The 9,373-nt window shown below is 21.2% G+C and overlaps 1 non-coding gene across 1 annotated transcript; it reads left to right on the top strand.

Moving 5' to 3' along the window:
* The first annotated feature begins 7,779 nt into the window (after positions 1-7,779).
* TRNAL-AAG (transfer RNA leucine (anticodon AAG)) lies at positions 7,780-7,861 on the top strand. The gene has a single exon. It is a non-coding gene; the product is annotated as a tRNA-Leu (tRNA).
* Positions 7,862-9,373: the final 1,512 nt, after the last annotated feature.

Here is a 9,373-nt window from a genome sequence, read left to right as displayed (position 1 = left end):
TTTCTATACAAATAAAATTTTGAGAAAATTTTCGATAGAAATAAAATTTTGGAGCAAAATTTTTTATAAAAATAAAATTTGAAAAAAAAATTCTATAGAAATACAGTTAAATTTCTATAGAATTTTGAGAAATAAAGTTTTGACAAAATTTTTTATAGAAATAAAATTTTTACAAAATATTTTATAGAAAAAAAATTTACAATTTTTTTTTTTATAGAAATAAAGTTGTTGCAAAATTTTATACAGAAATAAAATCTTTAAAATATTATTATAGAAATAATATTTTGACAAAATTTTCTATACAAATAAAAGGTTGACAAAATTTTCTATACAAATAAAATGTTGACAAAAGTTTCTATACAAATAAAATGTTGACAAAATTTTCTATTCAAATAAAATTTTGACAAAGTTTTCTATACAAATAAAATTTTGACAAAATTTTCTATACGAATAAAATTTTGACAAAATTTTCTATACAAATGAAATTTTCACACAATTTTCTATACAAATAAAATTTTGACAAAATTTTCTATACAAATAAAATGTTGATAAAGTTTTCTATACAAATAAAATTTTGACAAAATTTTGTATACAAATAAAATTTTGACAAAATTTTCTATAGAAATAAAATTTTGGGAAAAATGTTTATAAAAATAAAATGTTGAGTAAATTTTCTGCAGAAATAAAATTTGGAGACATTTTTCTATAGAAATAAAATGTTTGAGAATTTTTTCTATAGAAATAAAAATGTTGATAACATTTTCTCTAGTAATAAAAGTTTAACAGAATTTTCGGCAAGAATACAAGATTGACAAAATTTTATGTAAAAATATATCTATAGGGCTTTGCCCACATAAATTTAACAAGCATACTTTTCCTCTGTTGGTTAAGCTACACTTTTAGTTTAGTCAATGCATGGTTTTAAGCTGAAATCAAAAACAACAATAGTAAAAATAGAATTTTGACAAAATAGTCTATAGACAACAAATGTTGAGAAAATTTTCTATAGAAATAAAATTTGGGGAAAATTTTCTACAAAAATAAAATTTGGAGAAAATTTTCTATAGAAATAAAATTTTTGAGAACATTTTCTATAGAAATAAAATTTGAAGAAAAATTTCTATAGAAATAAGGTTCAATGCATGGTTTTAAGCTGAAATCAAAAACAACAATAGTAAAAATAGAATTTTGACAAAATTGTCTATAGACAACAAATGTTGAGAAAATTTTCTATAGAAATAAAATTTGGGGAAAATTTTCTACAAAAATAAAATTTGGAGAAAATTTTCTATAGAAATAAAATTTTTGAGAAAATTTTCTATAGAAATAAAATTTGAAGAAAAATGTCTATAGAAATAAGGTTCAATGCACGGTTTTAAGCTGAAATCAAAAACAACAACAGTAAAAATAGAATTTTGACAAAATTGTCTATAGACAACAAATGTTGAGAAAATTTTCTATAGAAATAAAATTTGGGGAAAATTTTCTACAAAAATAAAATTTGGAGAAAATTTTCTATAGAAATAAAATTTTTGAGAACATTTTCTATAGAAATAAAATTTGAAGAAAAATTTCTATAGAAATAAGGTTCAATGCATGTTTTTAAGCTGAAATCAAAAACAACAACAGTAAAAATAGAATTTGGACAAAATTGTCTATAGACAACAAATGTTGAGAAAATTTTCTATAGAAATAAAATTTGGGGAAAATTTTCTACAAAAATAAAATTTGGAGAAAAATTTCTGTAGAAATACAATTTTTGAGAAAATTTTCTAAAAAAATAAAATTTGAAGAAAAATTTCTATAGAAATAAAGTTCTATGTCTACAGAAATAAAGTTTTTACAATTTTTTTTTATATAAACAAAATTTTTACAAAATTCTTTACAGAAATAAATCTTGACAAAACTTTCTATAGAAATAAAACTTGTACAAATTTTTCCATAGAAATAAAATTTTGGGAAAATTTTCTATAAAAATATAATTTTGAGAAAATTTTTAATAGTATTAAAATTTTGCAAAATAGGAGATATTCGTTTGGTATCAAATTAGAAATTTGTATATATCGCGTGGAATATTTTTATGAGAAACCTTGTTTGTCAGAGCCTTTTTAATAGACAGAGTGCGACCATGATAAACATTTTGGATCTACATTCTACCACCACAATGTTCACATAAAACGCCAGGCAGCAATAAAAACTCTATCGTAAAAACACAAAAAACATGAAACGTCGGAAACTTTGCCAACTTGCAACCACTTAAACCCAATTTTATTCAGGTGCATTCGGTTTATTGTTTTAGACTACTCATACGTATACCTGTATTGGCAAGGATGTGAAATTCCAAGTCCTTACACTTAAGCATACACTTTCATGGCTTTCACCCACATCATCAGCCCTGCTTTGTCACCGCCACCATCCTCATTCGTGCCCCGTTCTCTTCGCCTATGGTCTACAAAACGAGAATACACGTTTAAATGTGTGGAAAATTTTGCATTTGTTACACTCCAAGGATAATATGATTTTGTTTTCAGGATGGAAATGCACACACAAACACACACACTCTTCCATACATGCCACCTAGGACATAGTGAAAGATACTTGAGCACCTTTTCGACTTGTTCAAATGTGAAGCTTTGAAGGTACTCTCTCTCTCTTTCACCCAATCCTAACAGGGAACAAAAGGTATCAGAAGTGCTGTTTGTTGGTTTGCCAGTTTGTAATGCGTATACAAGGAATGGGAATTGAGTGTTAAATCTTACAAGGAATAAGGTCTGTGGTAGTTGGAGAGGGTACAAATCGGTGATGTATGGAATATATTGGGGAGTGCCACCTTTTATAATTGGGGGTTACAATTTTGGTCTTTATTTGCGACTGACCCATTGATTGGTTCATATTTATAAACTCCTTCATATAGCAATTTAATCTGCCTTTTTCATCTAATATAGACTCCGAAAAGACTAACTTACAACATAATACTAACAAGTTTTATAATTCTTTGCCATCGACAACTGTTAACACAATAAAAATAATAAAATCTTGACTAAAATTTTTATGGAAATTATATTTTAACACAATTTCTACAGAAATAAAATTATGATAAAATTTTCTATAGAAATAAAATTTTGACGAAATTTGTTATAGTAGTTTTATTTAATTTATTTATTTGGCCACCTGGGGCTTCAAATTACAAAATAAACTCAAATTAAGAAAAAAATGTTCATAAAGGTTTTCGTTAAATTTGTTCCTCCATTTAAATCAACAATTAACCCATACATCTTTCATAATATCAGTTTGCATTATTTAAGTAGAAAAAGGTTAAACCTTAAGCTCTTTAAAATTATATAGCTAAATTTATATAAATGAATATTGTAACTATTATTAAACAATAAGGAAATTGAACTGAATTAAAAAAAAAATAAATTTTAATAAAATTTTTTATTCGACTAAAATTTTGACAAAATTTTCTATAGCAATACAATTTTGAAAAATTTTCTATTGCAATAAAATTTTGACAAAATTTTCTATAGAAATAAAATGTTTGCAAAATTTTCTATAGAAATAAAATTCTAACAAAGTTTTCTATAAAAATAAATTGTTGATAAAATTCTCTATAGATATAAAATGTTGACAAAATTTTGTATAGAAATAAAATTCTAACAAAGTTTTCTATGAAAACAAAATTTTGCCAAAATTTTCTATAGAAATAAAATTTTGACAAAATTCTCTATAGATATAAAATGTTGACTGAAATTTCTATAGAAATAAAATTTTGACAATATTTTCAATAGAAATAAAATTTTTTTCAAAATTTTGTATAGAAATAACATTTTGACAAAATCTTCTATAGAAATAAAATTTTGACAAAATTTTCTACAGAAATAAATTCTTTACAAAATTTTCCATAGAAATAAAATTCTAACAAAGTTTTCTAAAAAACAAAACGTTGCCAAAATTTTGTATAGAAATAAAATTTTGACAAAATTCTCCATAGATATAAAATGTTGACAAAATTTTCTATAGAAATAAAAATTTGACAAAATTCTTTATAGATATAAAATGTTGAAAAAATTTTTTATGGAAGTAAAATTTTTACAAATTTTCTTAGAAATAAAATTAAAAACAAATCTAGTTTAAATAAAATTTTGTCAACATTTTCTATAGAAATAAAATTCTAACAAAGTTTTCTATAAAAACAAAATATTGCCAAAAATTTTATATAGAAATAAAATTTTGCCAAAATTTTCTATAGAAATAAAATTTTGCTAAAATTTTCTACAAAAATAAAATTTTGACAAAAATTATCTATAGATATAATATTTTGACTTAATTTTATATAGAAATAAAATTTCGACAAAATTCTCTATAGATATAAAATATTGACAAAATTTTATATAGAAATAAAATTTTGCCAAAATTTTCTATAGAAATAAAATTTTGCCAAAATTTTCTATAGAAATAAAATTTTGCCAAAACTTTCTACAAAAATAAAATTTTGAAAAAAATTTTCTATAGATATAAAATTTTGACAAACATTATCTATAGATATAATATTTTGACTTAATTTTATATAGAAATAAAATTTTGACAAAATTCTCTATAGATATAAAATGTTGACAAAATTTTTTAAAGAAATAAAATTTTGACAAATTTTCTTAGAAATAAAATTAAAAACAAATCTATTCGAAATAAAATTTTGTCAAAATTTTCTATAGAAATAAAATTCTAACAAAGTTTTCTATAAAAACAAAACTTTGCCAAACATTTTCTATAGAAATAAAATTTTGCCAAAATTTTCTATAGAAATAAAATTTTGCTAATATTTTCTATAGAAATAAAATTTTGCCAACATTTTCTACAGAAATAAAATTTGAAAAAAATTTTCTATAGATATAAAATTTTGCCAAATTTTCTATAGATATAATATTTTGACTAAATTTTCTATAGAAATAAAATTTTTCTATAGAAATAAAATTTTGCCAAAACTTTCTATAGAAATAAAATTTTGCCAAAATTTTCTATAGAAATAAAATTTTGCCAAAATTTTCTATAGAAATAAAATTTTGACAAAAATTTTCTATAGATGTAAAATTTTGACAAAAATTTTCTATAGATATAAAATTTTGACAAAATTTTCTATAGATATAATATTTTGCCAAAATTTTCTATAGCAATAAAAATTTTGACAAATTTTCTTTAGAAATAAAATTTTGACAAATTGTCTTTGGAAATAAAATTCAAAACAAATCTATTCGAAATAAAATTTTGACAAAATTTTCTATAGCAATAAAATTTTGATAAAATTTTCTATAGCAATAAAATTTTTACAAAATTTTCTATAGAAATAAAATGTTGATGAAATTCTCTATAGGTATAATATTTTGACTAAATTTTCTATAGAAATAAAATTTTGACAAAATTCTCTATAGATATAAAATGTTGACAACATTTTTTATAGAAATAAAATTTTGACAAATTTTCTTAGAAATAAAATTAAAAACAAATCTATTCGAAATAAAATTTTGTCAAAATTTTCTATAGAAATAAAATTCTAACAAAGTTTTCTATAAAAACAAAATTTTGCCAAAAATTTTCTATAGAAATAAAATTTTGACAAAAATTTTCTATAGATATAAAATTTTGACAAATTTTCTATAGAAATAAAATTTTGACAAAATTTTCTATAGATATAATATTTTGACAAAAATATTTTATAGATATAAAATTTTGACAAATTTTTCTATAGATATAATATTTTGACTAAATTTTCTATAGAAATAAAAATTTCTATAGAAATAAAATTTTGCCAAAATTTTCTATAGAAATAAAATTTTGCCAAAATTTTCTATAGAAATAAAATTTTGCCAAAATTTTCTATAGAAATAAAATTTTGCCAAAATTTTCTATAGAAATAACATTTTGACAAAAATTTTCTATAGATATAAAATTTTGACAAAATTTTCTATAGATATAATATTTTGACTAAATTTTCTATAGCAGTAAAAATTTTGCAAATTTTCTTTAGAAATAAAATTTTGACAAATTGTCTTTGGAAATAAAATTCAAAACAAATCTATTCGAAATAAAATTTTGACAAAATTTTCTATAGCAATAAAATTTTGATAAAATCTTCTATAGCAATAAAATTTTGACAAAATTTTCTATAGAAATAAAATGTTGATGAAATTCTCTATAGATATAATATTTTGACTAAATTTTCTATAGAAATAAAATTTTGACAAAATTCTTTATAGATGCAAAATGTTGACAAAATTTTTTATAGAAATAAAATTTTGACAAATTTTCTTAGAAATAAAATTAAAAACAAATCTATTCGAAATAAAATTTTGTCAAAATGTTCTATGGAAATAAAATTCTTACAAAGTTTTCTATAAAAACAAAATTTTTGCCAAAAATTTTCTCGAGAAATAAAATTTTGACAAAAATTTTCTATAGATATAAAATTTTGACAAATTTTCTATAGAAATAAAATTTTGACAAAATTTTCTATAGATATAATATTTTGACTAAATTTTCTATAGAAATAAAATTTTGAAAATTTTTCTTCTAAAAAAAAGTTTTCTATGAAAACAAAATTTTGACAAAATTTTCTATAGAAATAAAATTTTGCCAAAATTTTCTATAGAAATAAAATTTTGACAAAATTTTCTATAGAGATAAAATTTTGTCAAAAATTTCTATAAAAATCTAATTTTGACAAAATTTTCTATAGAAATAAAACTTTGATATAGAAATATAAATAATATAGAATTAAATCTAACGAAAATTCTATTGGAAATAAATTTTCTATAGAAATAAAGTGTTTATAACATTTTCCGAAAATTCGTCTTTTTTGAGGATATAGTACCTTGTTATCCATTGCATATAACAAATCACTGCCAAAAGTTGACAACAACTGTATCATTCAACCGTGCCTTTTCTTTGCCATCCCTGGTTTAAGAGCCCCCCAAAAACATTGATATTCAAAGTAAAAACAAGGTGCACAAGTAATGCACTCGTTATACTGATTATGCCTCATCCTGTACATAACGAACAATTCCAAAGTTTGGCTTTCTTTTTTCGGTCAAATATTTTGCAAATGCAAAATTCACACTACTACGTATTGTAGTGTTGGAAGACTTGTCGAGAGATTTTCACTGGCTTTTATTCCCTTATTAGGGGAAGTACTTCAGGTTCGTTATAGTACCTGGTCTGACAATGCCACCCCTACCACTTTACCACCCAAAGAAAAATCCCAAAAGAATTTTGAGGTTAAAAATGGAAAATATTTTTTTTTGCACGACTTCACAAAATAAAAACCAAAACGAAAACCACGAACAGCCTCATAGGAAAACATTGTTCCAGAGCTATCCAGAGCTTTTTGGTTAGATGATGTTAACACCTTAGCAATAGGTGTGGAATTTTAAAAACCTTTTTGGATTATTTGAAATTCTAATATTCCCAGCCAAAAGAACAAAAAAAAAAAACAGAAAACAGCACGAAAATGGAAATGGAATCTACAAAGAAATATTCAGAGGACTGCAAGATGAGCATGAAGTGAACTTATAATTTTGCCAAGACACAAATACAATAAATATTTAAAATGTTAATCCTTTCAAAATCAGCTCATTAAATATTGAAAAGCATTGAAAATTGTAGACGACAAAATGTTTTTCACCTGATACTAAAAAAGTCAAAATTGTCACAAATGTCTGTTTGTGTGATTGTGGTTTTGAGAACTATATGTACAGTGGATGGGTAGTGGAAAAGTACCGTTATAAAGGTAGCGTGGCCGAGCGGTCTAAGGCGCTGGTTTAAGGCACCAGTCTCCTCGGAGGCGTGGGTTCGAATCCCACCGCTGCCAAATTTTTTTTATCAAAATTTTAATTTTGTCAAAATTTTATTTCTATAGATTTTTTTTTTAATTTTATTTGTATAGATTTTTTTAAAATTTTTTTTTCAATGGAAAATTTTTTAAAAATTTTATTTCTATAGAAATTTTGGTCAAAATTTTACTTCTATAGTTTAGTATCTCTATAGACAATTTCTTAAAAAAATTAGACATAATTTTCTATAGAAAAAAATGTTGACAAAATTGTCTATAAAAATAAATTTAAAAAAAAAAAATTCTTTAGGAGTAATTTTTTAAAAAATTTTTTATAGATACAAAATTTTTAAATAAAATTTATAGGAATAAAAAGTTTACAAAAAAATAAACTTTCTATAAAAACAAAATTTCACGAACTTTCTATAGAAATATTCTATAAAAATAAAATTTTGACAAAATGTTCTATAGTAATAAAGTTTTGAACAAAAAAATTCTATAGAATAAAAATTTTGAGAAAATTTCCCATAGAACTAAAATTTTGAGAAAATTTTCAATAGATATAAAATTTTGAAAAAAATTTCTATAGAAATAAATTTTTGAGAAAATAGAAATAAATTTTTGATGAAATTTTTTATATAAATAAAAATTTGACTAAACTTTCTATAGAAATAAAATTTAGACAAAATTTTCTATAGAAATAAAATTTTGACAAAATTTTCTATAGAAATAAAATTTTGACAAAATTTTCTATAGAAATCAAATTTTGACAAAATTCTATAGAAAAAAAAATGTTGACAAAATTGTCTATAGAAATAAATTTTTAAAAAATTTTCTTTAGAAGTAATTTTTTAAAAAATTTTTTATAGAGACAAAATTTTTTAAATAAAATTTATAGGAATAAAATGTCTAAAAAACTTTCTATAAAAACAAAATTTCACAAATTTTCTATAGAAATAAATTTTTGACAAAATTTTCTATAGAAATAAAATTTTGACAAAATTTTCTATAGAAATTAAAATTTGACAATATATTCACTAGAAATGAAATTTTGACTAAATGTTCTATAGTAATAAATTTTTGAAAAAAGAAAATTCTATAGAAATAAAATTTTGAGAAAATTTCCCATGGAACTAAAATTTTGAGAAAATTTTCAATAGAAATAAAATTTTGACAAAATTTTCTATAGAAATTAAATTTTGACAAAATTTTCTGTAGAAATTAAATTTTGACAAAATTTTCTGTAGAAATAAAATTTTGTATAAAACTAAAATTTGGAAAAATTTTTCTATAGAAATAAGATTTTGAATAAATTATGATATTTTGACAATAATGTTGCGACAAAATTCTCTATAGAAATAAAACTTTTGATAAGATTTTCTATGGAAATAAAATTTTCGAAAACATTTTCAATAGAACTAAAATTTTGACAAAATTTTGTATATAAATAAAATTTTGACAAAATTTTATAGTTTAGTATCTCTGTAGACATTTTTTTAAAAAAATTAGACATAATTTTCTATAGAAAAAAAATGTTGACAAAATTGTCTA

This window comes from Haematobia irritans, chromosome 5 (genome assembly GCF_050003625.1).
Source record: "Haematobia irritans isolate KBUSLIRL chromosome 5, ASM5000362v1, whole genome shotgun sequence".
Classification (NCBI taxonomy): Eukaryota; Metazoa; Arthropoda; class Insecta; order Diptera; family Muscidae; genus Haematobia; species Haematobia irritans.
Note: the sequence above shows the minus strand (reverse complement) of the source record. Positions and strands in the feature narration are given on the sequence as shown.